Source organism: Vitis riparia, chromosome 14 (genome assembly GCF_004353265.1).
Source record: "Vitis riparia cultivar Riparia Gloire de Montpellier isolate 1030 chromosome 14, EGFV_Vit.rip_1.0, whole genome shotgun sequence".
Taxonomy (NCBI): Eukaryota; Viridiplantae; Streptophyta; class Magnoliopsida; order Vitales; family Vitaceae; genus Vitis; species Vitis riparia.
In genome coordinates, this window is record NC_048444.1 from 23,845,741 (window position 1) to 23,858,329 (window position 12,589).

Sequence of the window (12,589 nt, forward strand, 5' to 3'; positions counted from 1 at the left end):
ATCCCATGTGTCTATGGTGCACGTCCCTTTCTCTCTGTCGGCAAACTGTCGACGCCACCATAGAGTAGCATTATCGGTGAGGTAGAGGGTCGCGGTGTGTAGTGGCTTCATCCATCAATGCAATGGCCTCAAAGTAGCGCTCCATGTGCCACAAGAAATTATCCAACTCCTTAGCATCCCTCTTGCCACTGAACGTGTGTGGCTTGGGCACCTCCACCCTTGGTGCCTCATGAGTGGCCATGACTTGTGCTGACATCGCAGTCTTGTAGATGGCCAGCTCTTGACGAATCTCTTGGTCTCGGGTCTCCATGCGCGTAGCCAAGGCCTCCATCCTTGACTCCACACTAGCGAACATGGTCATAACCTTGTCTTGGAAGGACATGAACTCCTCGTGTGACACCGGTTGAACTTGTGAGCCTAGCACCCCCTCGCGAAGGTCTTGGATCTGCTCACTTAAATCCTCTAGGCCTTTCTCCATGCCTTGCTCGATCAAGTCCACCCCTTCCCGGGTGTCTGCCATGGCTAGCTCAACCTTGGCTAGCCTTGCCTCCATTTGGCTAAGGCGTCACAAGACTTATCCTTCCTACCTCTGCCCCGGGCAGTTTGCTCCATCTCCCTTCCACGGGTTTGCTCGCTACTTAGAGCCCGACATGCTTCCTTTGCTATGCCCACCTCGTAACCGCGCTCTGATACCACTTGTCACGGACTTAGTCGTTCACTAAGCTCGTGCGGCACTTAGACAAGCCAAGACGCTTGATCTTGCTAAGTCAGCCTTGCTCCCCAATGCTTAGCTTGCTCGGCTAAGACACTCGCGACTCAAAAGCTTAAGAAGCTTAGTAGGCAACTCTTTAAAGAATGGAAGCTTTTACTAATTCAAGGAAACCTTTACAAGTGCTTGGAAGCTCACTTGCTTGGTGCCTTGGCCAAATGAGGCCCTCACCTATTTATAGGCATTCATAGGCACCAATGGAACTCTCTGGAACCTTGGAGGGTTCGTTACAACTCAAGTATATTCTAGAATGTCCTACATCATTCTAGATACAAGTATGTACAAGGATATACAAGAGACTTCTGGAATTCTCTAGAAAGCCCTAGAGTCCTCTCATGCCTTCCACCATAGTGTAGAATTGTGTGGATTCCTCCAGACTTTTCTAGAACCTTCCACACTCTTCCCACTCTAGGAGTCTCCAGAAGCTTCCTAGCTCTATATAAGGCCATGGGGAGGCTCATTTGAATCAGCTTGTGACATAAAGGCTCTGATGATGCAGGAAGGTCAGGCTGAGGTGGAGGCAGAAGACCCAAGTGTTGCTGGATCTGGCGAAGTATAGTAGTCTGTTGGTTCGGCTGGGAACGCATCTTAGCCATCTGCTGGAAGAGAGCGGCGTGTGTGGTGGACAGTGTCTGCAAGGTAGCTACAAGGCCGCGAAACTCCGAAACAGAGATGGTGGTGGAAGGCTCGGATGTAGTAGGAGCAACAGATGGAACAGTAAGAGTCAAAGGGGGAGCAGTAGAAACAGCCTCAGGCATGGGCACTGGTTGTGCTGAAGTAGGTGATGCAGGGGCAGGTGGTATAGTCTCTGTCGGAAGCTCGCCCTGCTCTGTAGGTACTAGAGTATACTGTACCTGCTCCGTTTGTGGGGGCTCTGGAGGTGATGCTATGGGATGGGCTCCTGGAGGTGTAAAATAGCCTGCCAACTGATTCCATTTGTCAAAAGTGAATCGCTCTCAACAAATGCAGTGACGCTTGTGCTGAGGCTCAGTAGGAAAACCCATATGCTCCAAGATTTGGCAAAGCAACCTCGGGAATAGCAATGGAATGGTGTCCGCCCTCTGAAGCTTCTTCCTATGGACCTTCTCCTCAAAGTGGACGAGGGAGGCCATGATCAAGTGGTGTGGGCCAAAGTAGAAGCCTTCTGATATGCGGAAAAAAACATCCAAGATAGCTCCTCGCCTCTGTACCGAATGTTGTAGGGGAAAGAGGTTAGAGCGTAGCACCACATCTACGAAAAGCATCCCAGGTGGAAGCTCCTTCCGAAGAAGGATCGAATCTGTAGAGGTCCCCTTGGATAAAATGCGGATCATGTTCCTCTGAGATACTGGGGACCATTGGCGGAAAGCAGATGGTTCAACTAGCTCGAAAGGAATCTGTAGAGCCTCTGCAATATCTCTGGCCTCGAGGATACCATGATGTCCATTAATGGTGAAGTGAATCGAGGTAGGACTCGGGACGCCATGAGTAGTCATGGACTGGTAAAAGTCTAATGCTACTCTAGGATAAAAGCACTTTCGAGGAGTCATAAGTTGCTCAAGATAGTACCTCTGTAGTAGGCCATAAGAGTCTCGGAGCTCAGACTTCTGTTAGAAGGCCTCCTAATCAAAATAGAACTCCGAGTGGAAAGGTCTCGATCTGCAATCTGAGTTGCCCTCAATGGACGGTGCTATGAGCATCGGGCGTCTGATAATAGACCTCGGTGACATGTCGAAAGGAAGCTTAGAATCTGCAGGAGCTCGAGCATGTGTAGCAACAGGAGGCTCAAGCTGTGAAGCTCTGGATGACTCGCCTGGGCATGAAGTCCTAGCTCCAAGGGGGGTGTTGAATGGGAGAGGGACGGAGGAGTGAGATGTGAGAGGGGGAGAGGGAGGGGGGGGGGGGGGGGCGTGTGAACAGAGGCACGGGGTGACACTGTGAAGAGGCCGCAAGGTGGCAGAGAGATTCGCAATGGGAGGGTGCTTGCGATATGGGGGAAAAATGGGGGAGTTAGGGTTTGGGAGGTATTTTAAAATAAATTCGCAAGGTTGTTTTGCACAGTGTTAGGTGTGCGAAATGGGTTAGCAAACCCCATAGATTTTCGCACAGTGTGCGAACTGGTGTTGGGTGTGCGAAATGGAATTTAAAGGGCTCAAAATTGGCAGTAACCGACCTTACTATTTGAGAAGGGTTTCGCATACCTTGCGAAATTTTCGCATACCTTGCGAAATTTTCGCAAGGGTGTGCGAAATGTCTTGGTGAATTTTTTTTCTTTAGGGTTTTTCCTCTGCCAAGAATCTTTAAGGACATGCCCAACTGCTTTGAAGTCCCCCCTGAAATTGATCATCAAAAACCTAAGTTAAATCAAACTAAAATAAAATTAAAGTGAGAAATCAAAATCAAAACAAGTTACAACAAAAGAAAACTCTCAAATAAAAAATAAAACAAAAAGATATGGACTTGATAGTCTTTAGAAAGACTAAGTCCATTCAAAAATTGGTCTTGTCAAGCTTGATGTGGATCAAGGAGGATGAATTCCTCCTTGTCACGAGAAAAAGGCTCCATAAAGGGCTTGAGACGGTGGCCATTCACTTTGAAGCTACTAGTGCTGTTGGAGTTGAGTAGTTCCACTATTCCATTTGAATGCACTTGGTGAATGATAAAAGGACCTATCCACCTTGATTTCAGTTTGCCCGGAAAGATGTGGAGCTTAGTGTCACAAGATGATTCAAATGAGCCTCCTCATGGGCTTATATAGAGCCAGGAAGCTTCTGGAAGCTTCTGGAGACTCCTAAAGTGGGAATAGTGTGGAAGGTTCTAGAGATGCCTGGAGAAATCCACACAACTCTGCACTATGGTGGAAGACATGAGAGACTCCCACAGCCTTCTAGAGAATTCCAGAGGTCTCTTGTATATTCTTGTACATAGGCTTGTACATAGAATGATGTAGGACATTCTAGAATATACTTGAATTGTAAGGAACCCTCCAAGGTTCCAGAGAGTTCCATTGGTGCCTATAAATATGTGAGGGCCTCATTTGGCCAAGGCACCAAGCAAGTGAATCTTCAAAGCACTTGTAAAGGCTTCCTTGAGTAATAAGAGCTTCCATTCTCTAAGAGTTGCCTACTAAGCTTCTTAAGGTTTCGAGTCGTGAGCATTTTAGCCTAGCAAGCTAAGCATTGGGAGCAAGGCTAACTTAGCAAGATCAAGCGTCTTAACTTGCCTAAGTGTCGCACGAGCTTAGTGAACGACTAAGTCCGTGACAAGTGGTATCAGAGCGTGGCTACGAAGCGGGCATAGTGAAGGAAGCATGTCGGGCTCTAACGTGGTGGAGACTAGCGAGCAAACCCATGGAAGGGAGATTGAGCCTACTGGACGGGGCAGGGGCAGGAAGGATAAGTCTCGTGACGCCTTAGCCAACATGGAGGCAAGGCTAGCCAAGGTGGAGTTAGCCATGGTAGACACCCGGGAAGGGGTGGACTTGATCGAGCAAGGCATGGAGAAGGGCTTAGAGGATCTAAGGGGGCAGATCCAAGACCTTCGCGAGGGGGTGCTAGGCTCGTAAGTTCAGCCGGTGTCACATGAGGAGTTCATGTCCTTCCAAGACAAGGTCATGAACATGTTCGCTAGTGTGGAGTCAAGGATGGAGGCCTTGGCTGCACGCATGGAGACCTGAGACCAAGAGATTTGTCAAGAGCTGGCCATCTACAAGACTGCGGTATCAGCATGAGTCATGGCCACTCATGAGGCACCAAGGATGGAAGTGCCTAAGCCACACACGTTTAGTGGCAAGAGGGATGCTAAGGAGCTGGATAACTTCTTGTGGCACATGGAGCGCTACTTTGAGGCCATCGCACTGATGGATGAGCCACTAAGGTACGCACCGCGACCCTCTACCTCACGGATAATGCTACTCTATGGTGGCGTCGACGGTTTGCTGACATAGAGAAAGGGACATGCACCATAGACACATGGGATGCCTTTAAGAGAGAAATCAAAATGCAATTCTATCCCGAAGATGTGGCTTACCTAGCAAGGAAGAGTATGAAGTGTCTCAAGCACACGGGCTTGATCCGTGAGTATGTCAAGGAGTTCTCTACGCTTATGCTTGAGATACCCAACATGGCCGAGGAGGAGCTACTATTTAACTTCATGGACAACTTGCAAAGCTGGGCCGAGCAAGAATTGAGGAGACGTGGTGTCTAAGACCTAGCCACGACCATGGCAGTAGCAGAGTCCTTGGTAGATTATAGAAGGGGAGACTCCTCCATGCCCAAGCCACCATCCAAGGGTAACCAATCCAAAGGTGGGGGAGATAAGGGATCACGCGGCTACGCTTGTAAGGAAGGAACAAGCAAAGGCCCTAGTGGCAAGGATGACAAAGGCAAGGATAAGCGGAAGGAGTTCACGCCCAAGACCAATTGCTTCCTATGTGAGGGTCCACATTGGGTGCAGGACTGTCCCAAGAGGAAAGCCTTAAATGCTATGATTGAGGAAAAAGAGGAGGGTGATGCTCAGGTGGGATCGTTGCAACTCCTAAACGCCCTCAAGGCCAAGCCGATGCCTAAGACACCTCAAAGCAAAGGGCTAATGTACGTAGAGGCCCTTGTGAATGGAAAGGCCACCAAGGCCTTGGTGGACACTGGTGCCACTCATAACTTTGTCTCGGAGGATGAGGCAAGAAGGTTGGGGCTCCAAGCATCCAAAGAAGGGGGTTGGCTCAAGGAAGTTAATTCAGCTACCAAGCCATCACATGAAGTAGCTCGCAGGGTGACTATACACATCGGCTCATGGGAAGGAAGGGTCGACTTCACCATGGCACCCATGGACGACTTCAAGATGTAAGGATGGACTTCCTACAGAAGGTCAAGGCTGTGCCACTGCCTTTCCTACGCTCAATGGCTATCCTAGAGGAGGAGAAACCATGCATGGTCCCTACGGTCATCGAAGGTACGCTTAAGACCCCTATGCTATCAGCTATGCAAGTTAAGAAGGGGTTAAAGAGGAAAGAGGTGACCTACCTCGCCACTCTAAAGGAAGAAAGGGATGATAGGTCGGGAGAACCCTTGCCTAAGGAAATTGAGGGGGTTCTTGATGAGTTCAAGGACGTGATGCCGCCCGAGTTGCCTAAGAGACTTTCTCCTAGGAGAGAGGAAGATCACAAGATTGAGTTGGAACCGGGAGCCAAGCCCCCTGCTATGGGGCCATATAGGATGGCACCGACTGAGCTTGAGGAGCTAAGGAGTTGCTAGACGCGGGGTTCATCCAACCATCCAAGGCTCCCTACGGCGCGCCGGTCCTATTTCAAAAGAAACGTGATGGGTTCCTACGGATGTGCATAGACTACCGGGCACTCAACAAGGTGACGGTAAAGAACAAGTATCCTATTCCGCTCATTGCTGACTTGTTCGATCAACTTGGTAGGGTGAGGTACTCCACAAAGCTAAACCTAAGGTCGGGCTACTACCAAGTAAGGATTGCGGAGGGGGACGAGCCGAAGACTACATGTGTGACTAGGTATGGCTCGTACGAATTCTTAGTGATGCCTTTCGGACTCACCAATGCCCTAACAACGTTCTACACCCTCATGAACAAGATCTTCCACCCATACTTAGACAAGTTCGTGATAGTGTACTTGGATGACATAGTCATCTACAGTAACACCCTGAAGGAGCACGTAGAGCATTTAAGGAAGGTCTTCAAGATCCTAAGGCAGAACGAGTTATATGTAAAGAAGGAAAAGTGCTCATTTGCTAAGGAGGAAGTGAGCTTCCTAGGGCATCGCACCAGAGATGGCAAGCTGATGATGGATGATAGCAAGGTGAAAGCCATCAAGAAATGGGATCCACCAACCAAGGTACCTCAACTTAGATATTTCCTCGGTTTAGTTAATTACTACCGGCGGTTCATAAAGGGTTATTCGGCAAGGGCAACTCCACTCACTGATCTTCTTAAGAAGAATAAGGCATGAGAATGGGACGAAAGGTGCCAACAAGCCTTTGAAGATCTTAAGGGGGCTGTGACTGAGGAGCCGGTGTTGGTACTACCCGACCACACCAAGGTTTTTGAGGTGCACACAGATGCCTCAGACTTCGCTATTGGGGGAGTCCTTATGCAAGAAAGGCATCTGATCGCATTTGAGAGTTGCAAGCTAAACGACACGGAGAGGCGTTACACGGTGCAAGAAAAGGAGATGACCGCCATCATCCACTGTTTGCGCACCTAGAGGCACTATCTTCTGGGGTCTCACTTCATAGTGAAGACCAACAATGTTGCCACTAGCTACTTCCAAACACAAAAGAAGCTAAGTCCTAAACAAGCTAGGTGGCAAGACTTCCTGGCCGAGTTCGACTATACGTTGGAGTATAAGCCAGGAAGTGCTAATCATGTGGTCGACGCCCTAAGCCGCAAAAGGAAGCTAGCGTCCATGACGAGTCAGCCCCAAGGAGACAAAATGGATCTTCTAAGGGAGGGACTGCAACATGATCCAGTGGCTAAGAGCCTCATCGCCCTGGCTCATGAAGGGAAGACTAAGCGGTTGTGGGTGGAGGACGACCTACTCTACACTAAGGGGAGACGAATCTACGTGCCTAAGTGAGGGAACATAAGGTGGAATCTGATAAAGGAGTGCCATGACACCAAGTGGGCAGGGCACCTTGGACAACGACGCACAAGGGCACTACTCGAGTCGGCTTATTACTGGCCTCAAATACGGGATGAGGTCGAGGCCTATGTGAGGACTTGTCTTGTGTGCCAACAAGATAAGGTGGAGCAACGACAACCTAGAGGCTTGTTGGAGCCATTACCTATAGTAGAGCGTCCATGGGAAAGCGTCACCATGGACTTCATCATCGGGCTACCCAAGTCAGAGGACAGCGGTTCTATCATAATAGTAGTGGACATGTTCTCTACGTACATGACCTTCATAACAGCCCCAACTGACTGCATTGCAGAAGAGACGACGAGGCTATTCTTAAAACACGTAGTCAAGTATTAGGGGTTGCCTAAGTTCATCATCAGTGATCGCGATCTGTGTTTCACTGGGAAGTTTTGGACGGAGCTCTTCAAGCTTATGGGTTCGGAGCTTCACTTCTCCACAAGCTTTCACCCACAGACGGATGGGTAAACAGAAAGGGTGAACGCCTTACTGGAGTACTACCTAAGGCACTTCGTGAGAGCCAACCAGAAAGATTGGGCTAAGTTGCTAGACATAGCCTAGTTCTCATACAACCTGCAAAGGAGTGAGGCAACCAATAAGAGCCTGTTCGAACTAGCCACAGGGCAGCAACCGTTAACTCCTCACACTCTAACGATAGGCTATACGGGGAGAAGTCCAATGACTTTCAAGTTTGCGAAAGGATGGCACGAGCAAGCTGACATAGCATGCTTATACTTGGACAAGGCTGCTAAGAAAATGAAGAAGTGGGCTGACAAGAAGCGATGACACACGGAGTACAAGGTCGGAGACATGGTGCTTGTCAAGCTCCTTCCTCAACAATTCAAATGCCTAAGGCCGGTGTATAAGGGCCTTGTGAGGAGGTATGAAGGACCCTTCCCCATACTTGGGAAGGTCAGCAAGGTGTCCAATAGAGTTGAGCTACCACCGAGGTTGAAGATTCATCCTGTCTTCCACGTAAGCTACTTGAAACCCTATCACGAAGACAAGGATGATCCAAGCCGAGGGTTGTCTAAGAGGGCACCTACAGTAGTTGTGACCTCCTATGATAAGGATGTAGAACACGTCCTCATAGATCGGGTCATCAGGAGACGAGGTGTACCTTCTGCTACGGAATACTGAGTGAAATGGAAGGGACTACCAGAAAGCGAGGCTAACTGGGAGCCAGCAGATGCCCTATGGCAATTCCAGGAGCAGATTGAGCGGTTCCGAGCAGAAGGCGTGACGAGGACGTCTGCGGCTTAGGTGGGGGAGAGTGTCACAGGATGATTCAAATGAGCCTCCCCATAGGCTTATATAGAGCCAGGAAGCTTCTGGAGACTCCTAGAGTGGGAAGAGTGTTGAAGGTTTTTGAGATGCCTGGAGAAATCCACACAACTCTACACTATGGTGGAAGACATGAGAGGAGTCCATAGCCTTCTAGAGAATTCCAGAGGTCTCTTGTATATTCTTGTACATAGGCTTGTACATAGAATGATGTAGGACATTCTAGAATATACTTGAATTGTAAGGAACCCTCCAAGGTTTCAGAGAGTTCCATTGGTGCCTATAAATTGGTGAGGGCCTCATTTGGCCAAGACACCAAGCAAGTGAGTCTTCAAAGCACTTATAAAGGCTTCCTTGAATAATAAGAGCTTCAATTCTCTAAGAGTTGCCTACTAAGCTTCTTAAGGTTTTGAGTCGTGAGCATCTTAGCCTAGCAAGCTAAGCATTGGGAGCAAGACTGACTTAGCAAGATCAAACATCTTGACTTGCCTAAGTGCCGCATGAGCTTAGTGAACGACTAAGTCCGTGCCATTAGAGTTATAGAGCAATACTCTTTGTCCCTTTTGAAAATCTTTGCGGGAAACCAACTGATCATGCCACCTCTTCAATCTCTCTTTTGTAATTTTTGAATTGATGTAGGCATCATTTCTCAGTTCCTCCAACTCATTGAGGTCTAAGAACCTCTTCATCCTAGCTCTGCTCAAAATGTTGAGCTTCTTGATGGCCCACCAAGCCTTGTATTCCAATTCCACAGGGAGATGACATGCTTTGCCATAGACTAGGTGATAAGGAGACATCCTAAGAATGGTCTTGTAAGCTGTTCCATATGCCCATAGTGAATCAAGGAGCTTGGTAGACCAATCTTTTCTGTTCGTGTTCACCACCTTCATCAATATGTTTTTAATCTCCCGGTTTGCTAACTCAACTTGCCCACTAGTTTGAGGGTGGTAAGGTGTAGCTACCTTATTGACACGGACTTAGTCGTTCACTAAGCTTGTGCGACACTTAGACAAGCAAAGACGCTTGATCTTGCTAAGTCAGCCTTGTTCCCCAATGCTTAGCTTGCTCGGCTAAGACACTCGCGACTCGAAAGCTTAAGAAGCTTGGTAGGCAACTTTTGAAAGAATGGAAGCTTTCACTAACTCAAGAAACCCTTTACAAGTGCTTGGATGCTCACTTGCTTGGTGCCTTGGCCAAATAGGCACCAATGGAACTCTCTGGAACCTTGGAGGGTTCTTTACAACTCAAGACTATTCTAGAATGTCCTACACCATTCTAGGTATAAGCCTATATACAAGTTATATACAAGAGTCTTCTAGATTTCTCTAGAAAGCCCCGGACTCCTCTCATGCTTTCCACCATGGTGTAGAATTGTGTGGATTCCTCTAGGCTTCTCTAGAACCTTCCACACTCTTCCCACTCTAGGAGTCTCCAGAAGCTTCCTTGTTCTATATAAGGCCATGGGGAGGCTCATTTGAATCAGCTTGTGACACTCTCCCCCACCTATACCGCAGACGTCCTCGTCGCGCCTTCTGCCCGGAACCGCTCGATCTGCTCCTGGAACTGCCATAGTGCCTCTGCTGGCTCCCAGCTAGCCTCGCTTTCTGGTAGCCCCTTCCACTTCACTAAGTATTCCGTAGCAGGAGGTACCCCTTGTCTCCTGATGACCCTATCTGCGAGGACGTGTTCTACCTCCTTATCATAGGAGGTCACGATCGCTGTAGGTGCCCTTTTAGACAACCCTCGGCTTGGATCATCCTTGTCTCCGTGATAGGGTTTCAAGTAGCTTGCGTGGAAGACAGGATGAATCTTCAATCTCGGGGGCAGCTCGACTCTATAGGACACCTTGCCGACCTTCCCAAGTATGGGGAAGAGTCCTTCATACCTTCTCACAAGGCCCTTATGCACCGGCCTTAGGGACTTGAATTGTTGAGGAAGGAGCTTGACAAGCACCATGTATCCGACCTTGTACTCCGTGTGTCGTCGCTTCTTGTCAGCCCATTTCTTCATTTTCTTAGCGGCCTTGTCCAAGTATGAGCGTGCTATGTCAGCTTGCTCGTGTCACCCTTTCGCGAACTTGAAAGCCGCTGAACTTCTCCCCGTGTAGCCAATCGTTAGAGTGTGAGGAGTTAACGGTTGCTGCCCTGTGGCTAACTCTAACGGGCTCTTATTGGTTGCCTCACTCCTTTGCAGGTTGTATGAGAATTGGGCTATGTCTAGCAGCTTAGTCCAATCCTTCTGATTGACACTCACGAAATGCCTTAGGTAGAGCTCCAGTAAGGCGTTCACACTCTCAGTCTGCCCATCCGTCTGTGGGTGAAAGCTTGTGGAGAAGTGAAGCTCCGAACCCATAAGCTTGAAGAGCTCCGTCCAAAACTTCTCAGTGAAACGTGGATCGCGATCACTGATGATGAACTTTGGCAACCCCCAATACTTGACTACGTGTTTTAGGAATAGCCTCGCCGTCTCTTCCGCAGTGCAGTCAGTCGAGGCTATTATGAAGGTCGCGTACTTAGAGAACCTATCCACCACCACTATGATCGACCCACTGTCTTCCGACTTGGGTAGCCCGATGATGAAGTCCATGGTGACGCTGTCCCATGGACGCTCTGCTATGGGTAGTGGCTCCAACAGGCCTCTAGGCTGTCGTTGCTCCACCTTGTCTTGTTGGCACACAAGACAAGTCCTCACATAGGCCTCAACCTCATCCCGTATCTGAGGCCAATAGTAAGCCGACTCAAGTAGTGCCCTTGTGCGTCGTTGCCCAGGGTGCCCAGCCCACTTGGTGTCATGGCACTCCTTTATCAGATTCCGCCTTATGTTCCCCCACTTAGGTACGTGGAGTCGTCTCCCCTTAGTGTAGAGTAGGCCGTCCTCCACCCAGAACCGCTTAGTCTTCCCTTCATGAGCTAGGGCGATGAGGCTCTTAGCCACTAGATCATGTTGCAGTCCCTCCCTTAGAAGATCCATTATGTCTCCTTGGGGCTGACTCGTCATGGACGCTAGCTCGGCTTTGCGACTTAGGGCGTCGGCCACATGATTAACACTTCCTGGCTTATACTCCAGCGTATAGTCGAACTCGGCCAGGAAGTCTTGCCACCTAGCTTGTTTAGGACTTAGCTTCTTCTGTGTCTGGAAGTAGCTAGTGGCCCCGTTGTCGGTCTTCACTATGAAGTGAGACCCTAGCAAATAGTGCCTCCAGGTGCGCAAGCAGTGGACGATAGCGGTCATCTCCTTTTCCTGCACCGTGTAACGCCTCTCCGTGTCGTTCAGCTTGCGACTCTCAAATGCGATTGGGTGCCTTTCTTGCATAAGGACTCCCCCAATAGCAAAGTCTGAGGCATCTGTGTGTACCTCAAAGACCTTGGTGTGGTCGGGTAGTGCCAACACTGGCTCCTCAGTCACAGCCTTCTTCAGATCCTCAAAGGCTTGTTGGCACCTTTCATCCCATTCCCATGCCTTATTTTTCTTAAGAAGATCAATGAGTGGAGCGGCCCTTGCCGAATAACCCTTTATGAACCGCCAATAGTAATTAACTAAACCAAGGAAAGATCTGAGTTGTGGTACCTTGGTTGGTGGATCCCATTCTTGGATGGCCTTCACCTTGCTATCATCCATCATCAGCTTGCCATCTCTGATGCGATGCCCAAGGAAGCTCACTTCCTCCTTAGCAAACGAACACTTCTCCTTCTTCACGTATAGCTCATTCTGCCTCAAGATCTTAAAGACCTTCCTCAAGTGCTCTACATGCTCCTTTAGAGTGTTACTATAGATGACTATGTCATCCAAGTACACCACCACGAACTTGTCCAAGTATGGGTGGAAGATCTTGTTCATGAGGGTGCAGAACGTTGCTGGGGCATTGGTGAGTCCGAAAGGCATCACTAAGAACTCATATG

General features: G+C 49.0%; 1 protein-coding gene across 1 annotated transcript in view; it reads left to right on the forward strand.

The window, feature by feature from the left end:
* LOC117930145 (putative disease resistance protein At4g10780) overlaps window positions 1–12,589 on the forward strand; it is a 74,477-nt gene that overhangs the window by 8,872 nt on the left and 53,016 nt on the right. The gene's annotated exons all lie outside the window — the stretch shown is intronic.